The sequence below is a fragment of the Carettochelys insculpta genome, unplaced genomic scaffold (assembly GCF_033958435.1).
Source record: "Carettochelys insculpta isolate YL-2023 unplaced genomic scaffold, ASM3395843v1 scaffold_0038, whole genome shotgun sequence".
NCBI lineage: Eukaryota > Metazoa > Chordata > Testudines > Carettochelyidae > Carettochelys > Carettochelys insculpta.
In genome coordinates, this window is record NW_027439075.1 from 415,001 (window position 1) to 427,500 (window position 12,500).

Sequence of the window (12,500 nt, forward strand, 5' to 3'; positions counted from 1 at the left end):
GCTTTCAGCGGGGGTTGACCTGGTGGCCGATTCCCTCCCCGGGCACCAGGTCAACCTCCGCTGCTTTCAGCGGGGGTTGACCTGGTGGCCGATTCCCTCCCCGGGCACCAGGTCAACCTCCGCTGCTTTCAGCGGGGGTTGACCTGGTGTCCGATTCGCTCCCCGGGCACCAGGTCAACCTCCGCTGCTTTAAGCGGGGGTTGACCTGGTGTCCGATTCCCTCCCCGGGCACCAGGTCAACCTCAGCTGCTTTCAGCGGGGGTTGACCTGGTGGCCGATTCCCTCCCCGGGCACCAGGTCAACCTCCGCTTCTTTCAGCGGGGGTTGACCTGGTGGCCGATTCGGTCCCCGGGCACCAGGTCAACCTCCGCTGCTTTCAGCGGGGGTTGACCTGGTGGCCGATTCGGTCCCCGGGCACCAGGTCAACCTCCGCTGCTTTCAGCGGGGGTTGACCTGGTGGCCGATTCGCTCCCCGGGCACCAGGTCAACCTCCGCTGCTTTCAGCGGGGGTTGACCTGGTGGCCGATTCGCTCCCCGGGCACCAGGTCAACCTCCGCTGCTTTCAGCGGGGGTTGACCTGGTGGCCGATTCCCTCCCCGGGCACCAGGTCAACCTCCGCTACTTTCAGCGGGGGTTGACCTGGTGGCCGATTCGCTCCCCGGGCACCAGGTCAACCTCCGCTGCTTTCAGCGGGGGTTGACCTGGTGGCCGATTCGCTCCCCGGGCACCAGGTCAACCTCCGCTGCTTTCAGCGGGGGTTGACCTGGTGGCCCATTCGCTCCCCGGGCACCAGGTCAACCTCCGCTGCTTTCAGCGGGGGTTGACCTGGTGGCCGATTCCCTCCCCGGGCACCAGGTCAACCTCCGCTGCTTTCAGCGGGGGTTGACCTGGTGGCCGATTCCCTCCCCGGGCACCAGGTCAACCTCCCGTGCTTTCAGCGGGGGTTGACCTGGTGGCCGATTCCCTCCCCGGGCACCAGGTCAACCTCCGCTGCTTTCAGCGGGGGTTGACCTGGTGGCCGATTCGCTCCCCGGGCACCAGGTCAACCTCCGCTGCTTTCAGCGGGGGTTGACCTGGTGGCCCATTCGCTCCCCGGGCACCAGGTCAACCGCACCCTTTTTCGGCCGCCTTCGCCTCCAAATTTTTCCCCCCGTTTCCTTGCCCACTCCTCGGTCACTTCATACGCCCTCCCCCTTACATCCACCGTACGCAACACCTCCACCGGGCTTAATAGTCCACAACCGAGACCCAGGGCCTTCCCCGCTCTCAACAACCTCCACCCACGGTCCCCCTCCACCGGGCTTAATAGTCCACAACCGGGACCCAGGGCCTTCCCCGCTCTCAACAACCTCCACCCACGGTCCCCCTCCACCGGGCTTAATAGTCCACAACCGGGACCCAGGGCCTTCCCCGCTCTCAACAACCTCCACCCACGGTCCCCCTCCACCGGGCTTAATAGTCCACAACCGGGACCCAGGGCCTTCCCCGCTCTCAACAACCTCCACCCACGGTCCCCCTCCACCGGGCTTAATAGTCCACAACCGAGACCCAGGGCCTTCCCCGCTCTCAACAACCTCCACCCACGGTCCCCCTCCACCGGGCTTAATAGTCCACAACCGGGACCCAGGGCCTTCCCCGCTCTCAACAACCTCCACCCACGGTCCCCCAAGACGCACGTTCCAAGCCTTAACCCTCAGACCATCCACCCCCCGGGGGGGACCCCACACCCACCTGACCCCAACTCACTCCCACCAAAAACACCACCACCGCCACCGCCTCAACGGCCTGCCCAACCCAGCACTCCCACACACACACCTGCCCCACCAACGCTCCACACACGCTTTCTTCCCTCTCCCCGACCCGACCCAAGCCATCGCACCGCACCGGGTGAGGGCCTTAGCTTCCTCGCCCGCCCCCCCGCCCCCGACACGCAGGCAGGCAGAGGGAAAGGCCTCAGCGCCCCCCAGGACCGTCGCGCCGCCTTGGCCTCACGGCTTCCCTGCTCCCGCACGGCAGACACACGCCCCGCTCTACCCCCGCTGGGGCCAAAAGCTGCCTACGGCACCTGGGATTCCCAGGCGGTCACCCATCCAGGTACTAGCCAGGCCCGGGACGGTTTACCTTCCGAGATCGGACGAGATCGGGGGCATTCGGTCCGGTATGGCCGTAGGCCCCCGCCTCCCCGGGCTTTAGCGTCAGCAGCCTGGCCTCAGTCAGCCGGGCCCAAACAATTAACCCGGAGGCCGGGCCGAGGGAAAACTTCCTCCGAGCCGGCCCAAGGGGAAGGGAGGACGAGGACGCCGGGCCCGGGAGGTGACAGGACGTGCACGTCAGACCCGGGAAGCTGTGCGCCCCGAGGTTAACCCCCGGGCCGGGGCGGGGAGAGAAAAATGTTCTAAGTCCGGTAGGGACAGCAGGTCAACCCCGGTCCGAGGCGGGGAGAGAAATTTTCCAAGTCCGGCAGGGACAGCAGGTCAACCCCGGCCGCCGTAGCAGAGGTTGACCTGGTGTCCGATTCGCTCCCCGGGCACCAGGTCAACCTCGGGCGCTTTAGCGGAGGTTGACCTGGTGTCCGATTCGCTCCCCGGGCACCAGGTAAACCGTGGCCGCTTTCAGCGGAGGTTGACCTGGTGGCCGATCCCCTCCTCGGGCTCCAAGTCCGGCAGGGACAACAGGTCAACCCCGGTTCCGGGCGGGGAGAGAAAAATTTTCTAAGTCCGGCAGGGACAGCAGGTCAACCCCGGCCGCCGTAGCAGAGGTTGACCTGGTGTCCGATTCGCTCCCCGGGCACCAGGTCAACCTCGGGCGCTTTAGCAGAGGTTGACCTGGTGTCAGATTCGCTCCCCGGGCACCAGGTCAACCTCGGGCGCTTTAGCAGAGGTTGACCTGGTGTCCGATTCGGTCCCCGGGCACCAGGTAAACCGTGGCCGCTTTCAGCGGAGGTTGACCTGGTGGCCGATCCCCTCCTGGGGCTCCAAGTCCGGCAGGGACAGCAGGTCAACCCCGGTCCCAGGCGGGGAGAGAAAAAATTTCTAAGTCCTTCAGGGACAACAGGTCAACCCCGGTTCCGGGCGGGGAGAGAAAAATTTTCTAAGTCCGGCAGGGACAACAGGTCAACCCCGGTTCCGGGCGGGGAGAGAAAAATTTTCTAAGTCCGGCAGGGACAGCAGGTCAACCCCGGCCGCTTCAGCGGAGGTTGACCTGGTGTCCGATTCGGTCCCCGGGCACCAGGTAAACCGTGGCCGCTTTCAGCGGAGGTTGACCTGGTGGCCGATCCCCTCCTCGGGCTCCAAGTCCGGCAGGGACAGCAGGTCAACCCCGGCCGCTTTAGCAGAGGTTGACCTGGTGTCCGATTCGCTCCCCGGGCACCAGGTAAACCGTGGCCGCTTTCAGCGGAGGTTGACCTGGTGGCCGATCCCCTCCTCGGGCTCCAAGTCCGGCAGGGACAGCAGGTCAACCCCGGCCGCTTTAGCAGAGGTTGACCTGGTGTCCGATTCGCTCCCCGGGCACCAGGTAAACCGTGGCCGCTTTCAGCGGAGGTTGACCTGGTGGCCGATCCCCTCCTCGGGCTCCAAGTCCGGCAGGGACAGCAGGTGAACCCCGGCCGCTTTAGCAGAGGTTGACCTGGTGTCCGATTCGCTCCCCGGGCACCAGGTAAACCGTGGCCGCTTTCAGCGGAGGTTGACCTGGTGGCCGATCCCCTCCTCGGGCTCCAAGTCCGGCAGGGACAGCAGGTCAACCCCGGCCGCTTTAGCAGAGGTTGACCTGGTGTCCGATTCGCTCCCCGGGCACCAGGTAAACCGTGGCCGCTTTCAGCGGAGGTTGACCTGGTGGCCGATCCCCTCCTCGGGCTCCAAGTCCGGCAGGGACAACAGGTCAACCCCGGTTCCGGGCGGGGAGAGAAAAATTTTCTAAGTCCGGCAGGGACAGCAGGTCAACCCCGGCCGCCGTAGCAGAGGTTGACCTGGTGTCCGATTCGCTCCCCGGGCACCAGGTCAACCTCGGGCGCCTTAGCAGAGGTTGACCTGGTGTCCGATTCGCTCCCCGGGCACCAGGTAAACCGTGGCCGCTTTCAGCGGAGGTTGACCTGGTGGCCGATCCCCTCCTCGGGCTCCAAGTCCGGCAGGGACAGCAGGTGAACCCCGGCCGCTTTAGCAGAGGTTGACCTGGTGTCCGATTCGCTCCCCGGGCACCAGGTAAACCGTGGCCGCTTTCAGCGGAGGTTGACCTGGTGGCCGATCCCCTCCTCGGGCTCCAAGTCCGGCAGGGACAGCAGGTCAACCCCGGCCGCTTTAGCAGAGGTTGACCTGGTGTCCGATTCGCTCCCCGGGCACCAGGTAAACCGTGGCCGCTTTCAGCGGAGGTTGACCTGGTGGCCGATCCCCTCCTCGGGCTCCAAGTCCGGCAGGGACAACAGGTCAACCCCGGTTCCGGGCGGGGAGAGAAAAATTTTCTAAGTCCGGCAGGGACAGCAGGTCAACCCCGGCCGCCGTAGCAGAGGTTGACCTGGTGTCCGATTCGCTCCCCGGGCACCAGGTCAACCTCGGGCGCTTTAGCAGAGGTTGACCTGGTGTCCGATTCGGTCCCCGGGCACCAGGTAAACCGTGGCCGCTTTCAGCGGAGGTTGACCTGGTGGCCGATCCCCTCCTGGGGCTCCAAGTCCGGCAGGGACAGCAGGTCAACCCCGGTCCCAGGCGGGGAGAGAAAAAATTTCTAAGTCCTTCAGGGACAACAGGTCAACCCCGGTTCCGAGCGGGAGAGAAAAATTTTCCAAGTCCGGCAGGGACAACAGGTCAACCCCGGTTCCGGGCGGGGAGAGAAAAATTTTCAAAGTCCGGCAGGGACAGCAGGTCAACCCCGGCCGCTTCAGCGGAGGTTGACCTGGTGTCCGATTCGGTCCCCGGGCACCAGGTAAACCGTGGCCGCTTTCAGCGGAGGTTGACCTGGTGGCCGATCCCCTCCTCGGGCTCCAAGTCCGGCACGGACAGCAGGTCAACCCCGGCCGCTTTAGCAGAGGTTGACCTGGTGTCCGATTCGCTCCCCGGGCACCAGGTAAACCGTGGCCGCTTTCAGCGGAGGTTGACCTGGTGGCCGATCCCCTCCTCGGGCTCCAAGTCCGGCAGGGACAGCAGGTCAACCCCGGCCGCTTCAGCTGAGGTTGACCTGGTGTCCGATTCGCTCCCCGGGCACCAGGTAAACCGTGGCCGCTTTCAGCGGAGGTTGACCTGGTGGCCGATCCCCTCCTGGGGCTCCAAGTCCGGCAGGGACAACAGGTCAACCCCGGTCCCAGGCGGCAGAGAAAAATTTTCTAAGTCCGGCAGGGACAACAGGTCAACCCCGGTCCCAGGCGGGAGAGAAAAAATTTCTAAGTCCGGCAGGGACAACAGGTCAACCCCGGTCCCAGGCTGGAGAGAAAAATTTTCTAAGTCCGGCAGGGACAGCAGGTCAACCCCGGCCGCTTTAGCAGAGGTTGACCTGGTGTCCGATTCGCTCCCCGGGCACCAGGTCAACCTCTGGCGCTTTAGCAGAGGTTGACCTGGTGTCAGATTCGCTCCCCGGGCACCAGGTCAACCTCGGTCGCTTTAGCAGAGGTTGACCTGGTGTCCGATTCGCTCCCCGGGCACCAGGTAAACCGTGGCCGCTTTCAGCGGAGGTTGACCTGGTGGCCGATCCCCTCCTGGGGCTCCAAGTCCGGCAGGGACAACAGGTCAACCCCGGTCCCAGGCGGGGAGAGAAAAAATTTCTAAGTCCGGCAGGGACAACAGGTCAACCCCGGTCCCAGGCGGGGAGAGAAAAAATTTCTAAGTCCGGCAGGGACAACAGGTCAACCCCGGTCCCAGGCTGGAGAGAAAAATTTTCCAAGTCCGGCAGGGACAGCAGGTCAACCCCGGCCGCTTCAGCTGAGGTTGACCTGGTGTCCGATTCGCTCCCCGGGCACCAGGTAAACCGTGGCCGCTTTCAGCGGAGGTTTACCTGGTGGCCGATCCCCTCCTCGGGCTCCAAGTCCGGCAGGGACAACAGGTCAACCCCGGTCCCAGGCGGGAGAGAAAAATTTTCTAAGTCCGGCAGGGACAACAGGTCAACCCCGGTTCCGAGCGGGAGAGAAAAATTTTCTAAGTCCGGCAGGGACAACAGGTCAACCCCGGTCCCAGGCGGCAGAGAAAAAATTTCTAAGTCCGGCAGGGACAACAGGTCAACCCCGGTACCGGGCGGGAGAGAAAAAATTTCTAAGTCCGGCAGGGACAACAGGTCAACCCCGGTCCCAGGCTGGAGAGAAAAAATTTCTAAGTCCGGCAGGGACAACAGGTCAACCCCGGTCCCAGGCGGCAGAGAAAAAATTTCTAAGTCCGGCAGGGACAACAGGTCAACCCCGGTCCCAGGCGGGAGAGAAAAATTTTCTAAGTCCGGCAGGGACAACAGGTCAACCCCGGTCCCAGGCGGCAGAGAAAAAATTTCTAAGTCCGGCAGGGACAACAGGTCAACCCCGGTCCCAGGCGGGAGAGAAAAATTTTCTAAGTCCGGCAGGGACAACAGGTCAACCCCGGTCCCAGGCGGCAGAGAAAAAATTTCTAAGTCCGGCAGGGACAACAGGTCAACCCCGGTACCGGGCGGGAGAGAAAAAATTTCTAAGTCCGGCAGGGACAACAGGTCAACCCCGGTCCCAGGCTGGAGAGAAAAAATTTCTAAGTCCGGCAGGGACAACAGGTCAACCCCGGTCCCAGGCGGCAGAGAAAAAATTTCTAAGTCCGGCAGGGACAACAGGTCAACCCCGGTCCCAGGCGGCAGAGAAAAAATTTCTAAGTCCGGCAGGGACAACAGGTCAACCCCGGTCCCAGGCGGCAGAGAAAAAATTTCTAAGTCCGGCAGGGACAACAGGTCAACCCCGGTCCCAGGCGGGAGAGAAAAATTTTCTAAGTCCGGCAGGGACAACAGGTCAACCCCGGTCCCAGGCGGGAGAGAAAAATTTTCTAAGTCCGGCAGGGACAACAGGTCAACCCCGGTCCCAGGCGGCAGAGAAAAATTTTCTAAGTCCGGCAGGGACAACAGGTCAACCCCGGTCCCAGGCGGCAGAGAAAAAATTTCTAAGTCCGGCAGGGACAACAGGTCAACCCCGGTCCCAGGCGGGAGAGAAAAAATTTCTAAGTCCGGCAGGGACAACAGGTCAACCCCGGTCCCAGGCGGGAGAGAAAAAATTTCTAAGTCCGGCAGGGACAACAGGTCAACCCCGGTCCCGGGCTGGAGAGAAAAATTTTCTAAGTCCGGCAGGGACAACAGGTCAACCCCGGTCCCAGGCTGGGGAGAAAAAATTTCTAAGTCCGGCAGGGACAACAGGTCAACCCCGGTCCCAGGCGGCAGAGAAAAAATTTCTAAGTCCGGCAGGGACAACAGGTCAACCCCGGTCCCAGGCGGGAGAGAAAAATTTTCTAAGTCCGGCAGGGACAACAGGTCAACCCCGGTCCCAGGCGGCAGAGAAAAAATTTCTAAGTCCGGCAGGGACAACAGGTCAACCCCGGTACCGGGCGGGAGAGAAAAAATTTCTAAGTCCGGCAGGGACAACAGGTCAACCCCGGTCCCAGGCGGCAGAGATAAAATTTCTAAGTCCGGCAGGGACAACAGGTCAACCCCGGTCCCAGGCTGGAGAGAAAAATTTTCTAAGTCCGGCAGGGAGAACAGGTCAACCCCGGTCCCAGGCGGCAGAGAAAAATTTTCTAAGTCCGGCAGGGACAGCAGGTCAACCCCGGTCCCAGGCTGGAGAGAAAAATTTTCTAAGTCCGGCAGGGACAGCAGGTCAACCCCGGCCGCTTTAGCAGAGGTTGACCTGGTGTCCGATTCGCTCCCCGGGCACCAGGTCAACCTCTGGCGCTTTAGCAGAGGTTGACCTGGTGTCAGATTCGCTCCCCGGGCACCAGGTCAACCTCGGTCGCTTTAGCAGAGGTTGACCTGGTGTCCGATTCGCTCCCCGGGCACCAGGTAAACCGTGGCCGCTTTCAGCGGAGGTTGACCTGGTGGCCGATTCCCTCCTCGGGCTCCAAGTCCGGCAGGGACAGCAGGTCAACCCCGGTCCCAGGCGGGGAGAGAAAAAATTTCTAAGTCCGGCAGGGACAACAGGTCAACCCCGGTCCCAGGCTGGAGAGAAAAATTTTCCAAGTCCGGCAGGGACAGCAGGTCAACCCCGGCCGCTTCAGCTGAGGTTGACCTGGTGTCCGATTCGCTCCCCGGGCACCAGGTAAACCGTGGCCGCTTTCAGCGGAGGTTTACCTGGTGGCCGATCCCCTCCTCGGGCTCCAAGTCCGGCAGGGACAACAGGTCAACCCCGGTCCCAGGCGGGAGAGAAAAATTTTCTAAGTCCGGCAGGGACAACAGGTCAACCCCGGTCCCAGGCTGGAGAGAAAAATTTTCTAAGTCCGGCAGGGACAGCAGGTCAACCCCGGCCGCTTTAGCAGAGGTTGACCTGGTGTCCGATTCGCTCCCCGGGCACCAGGTCAACCTCTGGCGCTTTAGCAGAGGTTGACCTGGTGTCAGATTCGCTCCCCGGGCACCAGGTCAACCTCGGTCGCTTTAGCAGAGGTTGACCTGGTGTCCGATTCGCTCCCCGGGCACCAGGTAAACCGTGGCCGCTTTCAGCGGAGGTTGACCTGGTGGCCGATCCCCTCCTGGGGCTCCAAGTCCGGCAGGGACAACAGGTCAACCCCGGTCCCAGGCGGCAGAGAAAAATTTTCTAAGTCCGGCAGGGACAACAGGTCAACCCCGGTCCCAGGCGGGAGAGAAAAAATTTCTAAGTCCGGCAGGGACAACAGGTCAACCCCGGTCCCAGGCTGGAGAGAAAAATTTTCTAAGTCCGGCAGGGACAGCAGGTCAACCCCGGCCGCTTTAGCAGAGGTTGACCTGGTGTCCGATTCGCTCCCCGGGCACCAGGTCAACCTCTGGCGCTTTAGCAGAGGTTGACCTGGTGTCAGATTCGCTCCCCGGGCACCAGGTCAACCTCGGTCGCTTTAGCAGAGGTTGACCTGGTGTCCGATTCGCTCCCCGGGCACCAGGTAAACCGTGGCCGCTTTCAGCGGAGGTTGACCTGGTGGCCGATCCCCTCCTCGGGCTCCAAGTCCGGCAGGGACAGCAGGTCAACCCCGGCCGCTTTAGCAGAGGTTGACCTGGTGTCCGATTCGCTCCCCGGGCACCAGGTAAACCGTGGCCGCTTTCAGCGGAGGTTGACCTGGTGGCCGATCCCCTCCTCGGGCTCCAAGTCCGGCAGGGACAGCAGGTCAACCCCGGCCGCTTTAGCAGAGGTTGACCTGGTGTCCGATTCGCTCCCCGGGCACCAGGTAAACCGTGGCCGCTTTCAGCGGAGGTTGACCTGGTGGCCGATCCCCTCCTCGGGCTCCAAGTCCGGCAGGGACAGCAGGTGAACCCCGGCCGCTTTAGCAGAGGTTGACCTGGTGTCCGATTCGCTCCCCGGGCACCAGGTAAACCGTGGCCGCTTTCAGCGGAGGTTGACCTGGTGGCCGATCCCCTCCTCGGGCTCCAAGTCCGGCAGGGACAGCAGGTCAACCCCGGCCGCTTTAGCAGAGGTTGACCTGGTGTCCGATTCGCTCCCCGGGCACCAGGTAAACCGTGGCCGCTTTCAGCGGAGGTTGACCTGGTGGCCGATCCCCTCCTCGGGCTCCAAGTCCGGCAGGGACAACAGGTCAACCCCGGTTCCGGGCGGGGAGAGAAAAATTTTCTAAGTCCGGCAGGGACAGCAGGTCAACCCCGGCCGCCGTAGCAGAGGTTGACCTGGTGTCCGATTCGCTCCCCGGGCACCAGGTCAACCTCGGGCGCCTTAGCAGAGGTTGACCTGGTGTCCGATTCGCTCCCCGGGCACCAGGTAAACCGTGGCCGCTTTCAGCGGAGGTTGACCTGGTGGCCGATCCCCTCCTCGGGCTCCAAGTCCGGCAGGGACAGCAGGTGAACCCCGGCCGCTTTAGCAGAGGTTGACCTGGTGTCCGATTCGCTCCCCGGGCACCAGGTAAACCGTGGCCGCTTTCAGCGGAGGTTGACCTGGTGGCCGATCCCCTCCTCGGGCTCCAAGTCCGGCAGGGACAGCAGGTCAACCCCGGCCGCTTTAGCAGAGGTTGACCTGGTGTCCGATTCGCTCCCCGGGCACCAGGTCAACCTCTGGCGCTTTAGCAGAGGTTGACCTGGTGTCAGATTCGCTCCCCGGGCACCAGGTCAACCTCGGGCGCTTTAGCAGAGGTTGACCTGGTGTCCGATTCGCTCCCCGGGCACCAGGTAAACCGTGGGCGCTTTCAGCGGAGGTTGACCTGGTGGCCGATTCCCTCCTCGGGCTCCAAGTCCGGCAGGGACAGCAGGTCAACCCCGGTCCCAGGCGGGGAGAGAAAAAATTTCAAAGTCCGGCAGGGACAACAGGTCAACCCCGGTCCCAGGCTGGAGAGAAAAATTTTCTAAGTCCGGCAGGGACAGCAGGTCAACCCCGGCCGCTTCAGCTGAGGTTGACCTGGTGTCCGATTCGCTCCCCGGGCACCAGGTAAACCGTGGCCGCTTTCAGCGGAGGTTGACCTGGTGGCCGATCCCCTCCTGGGGCTCCAAGTCCGGCAGGGACAACAGGTCAACCCCGGTCCCAGGCGGGAGAGAAAAATTTTCTAAGTCCGGCAGGGACAACAGGTCAACCCCGGTTCCGAGCGGGAGAGAAAAATTTTCTAAGTCCGGCAGGGACAACAGGTCAACCCCGGTCCCAGGCGGCAGAGAAAAATTTTCTAAGTCCGGCAGGGACAACAGGTCAACCCCGGTCCCAGGCGGCAGAGAAAAAATTTCTAAGTCCGGCAGGGACAACAGGTCAACCCCGGTCCCAGGCGGCAGAGAAAAAATTTCTAAGTCCGGCAGGGACAACAGGTCAACCCCGGTCCCGGGCGGGAGAGAAAAATTTTCTAAGTCCGGCAGGGACAACAGGTCAACCCCGGTCCCAGGCGGCAGAGAAAAAATTTCTAAGTCCGGCAGGGACAACAGGTCAACCCCGGTCCCAGGCGGGAGAGAAAAAATTTCTAAGTCCGGCAGGGACAACAGGTCAACCCCGGTCCCAGGCGGCAGAGAAAAATTTTCTAAGTCCGGCAGGGACAACAGGTCAACCCCGGTCCCAGGCTGGAGAGAAAAAATTTCTAAGTCCGGCAGGGACAGCAGGTCAACCCCGGCCGCTTCAGCTGAGGTTGACCTGGTGTCCGATTCGCTCCCCGGGCACCAGGTAAACCGTGGCCGCTTTCAGCGGAGGTTGACCTGGTGGCCGATCCCCTCCTGGGGCTCCAAGTCCGGCAGGGACAACAGGTCAACCCCGGTCCCAGGCGGGAGAGAAAAATTTTCTAAGTCCGGCAGGGACAACAGGTCAACCCCGGTTCCGAGCGGGAGAGAAAAATTTTCTAAGTCCGGCAGGGACAACAGGTCAACCCCGGTACCGGGCGGGAGAGAAAAAATTTCTAAGTCCGGCAGGGACAACAGGTCAACCCCGGTCCCAGGCTGGAGAGAAAAAATTTCTAAGTCCGGCAGGGACAACAGGTCAACCCCGGTCCCAGGCTGGAGAGAAAAAATTTCTAAGTCCGGCAGGGACAACAGGTCAACCCCGGTCCCAGGCTGGAGAGAAAAAATTTCTAAGTCCGGCAGGGACAACAGGTCAACCCCGGTCCCAGGCGGGAGAGAAAAATTTTCCAAGTCCGGCAGGGACAACAGGTCAACCCCGGTCCCAGGCGGCAGAGAAAAAATTTCTAAGTCCGGCAGGGACAACAGGTCAACCCCGGTCCCAGGCGGGAGAGAAAAATTTTCTAAGTCCGGCAGGGACAACAGGTCAACCCCGGTCCCAGGCGGGAGAGAAAAATTTTCTAAGTCCGGCAGGGACAACAGGTCAACCCCGGTCCCAGGCGGCAGAGAAAAATTTTCTAAGTCCGGCAGGGACAACAGGTCAACCCCGGTCCCAGGCGGGAGAGAAAAAATTTCTAAGTCCGGCAGGGACAACAGGTCAACCCCGGTCCCAGGCGGCAGAGAAAAAATTTCTAAGTCCGGCAGGGACAACAGGTCAACCCCGGTCCCAGGCGGCAGAGAAAAAATTTCTAAGTCCGGCAGGGACAACAGGTCAACCCCGGTCCCAGGCTGGAGAGAAAAAATTTCTAAGTCCGGCAGGGACAACAGGTCAACCCCGGTCCCAGGCGGCAGAGAAAAATTTTCTAAGTCCGGCAGGGACAACAGGTCAACCCCGGTCCCAGGCGGGAGAGAAAAATTTTCTAAGTCCGGCAGGGACAACAGGTCAACCCCGGTCCCAGGCGGGAGAGAAAAAATTTCTAAGTCCGGCAGGGACAACAGGTCAACCCCGGTCCCAGGCGGGAGAGAAAAATTTTCTAAGTCCGGCAGGGACAACAGGTCAACCCCGGTCCCAGGCGGCAGAGAAAAAATTTCTAAGTCCGGCAGGGACAACAGGTCAACCCCGGTCCCAGGCGGCAGAGAAAAAATTTCTAAGTCCGGCA

General features: G+C 62.0%; 1 non-coding gene across 1 annotated transcript; it reads right to left on the reverse strand.

The window, feature by feature from the left end:
* Positions 1-2,053: 2,053 nt before the first annotated feature.
* On the reverse strand, positions 2,054-2,172 carry LOC142006046 (5S ribosomal RNA). Its single transcript, XR_012643194.1, has one exon. It is a non-coding gene; the product is annotated as a 5S ribosomal RNA (ribosomal RNA).
* Between the last annotated feature and the right edge of the window lie 10,328 nt (positions 2,173-12,500).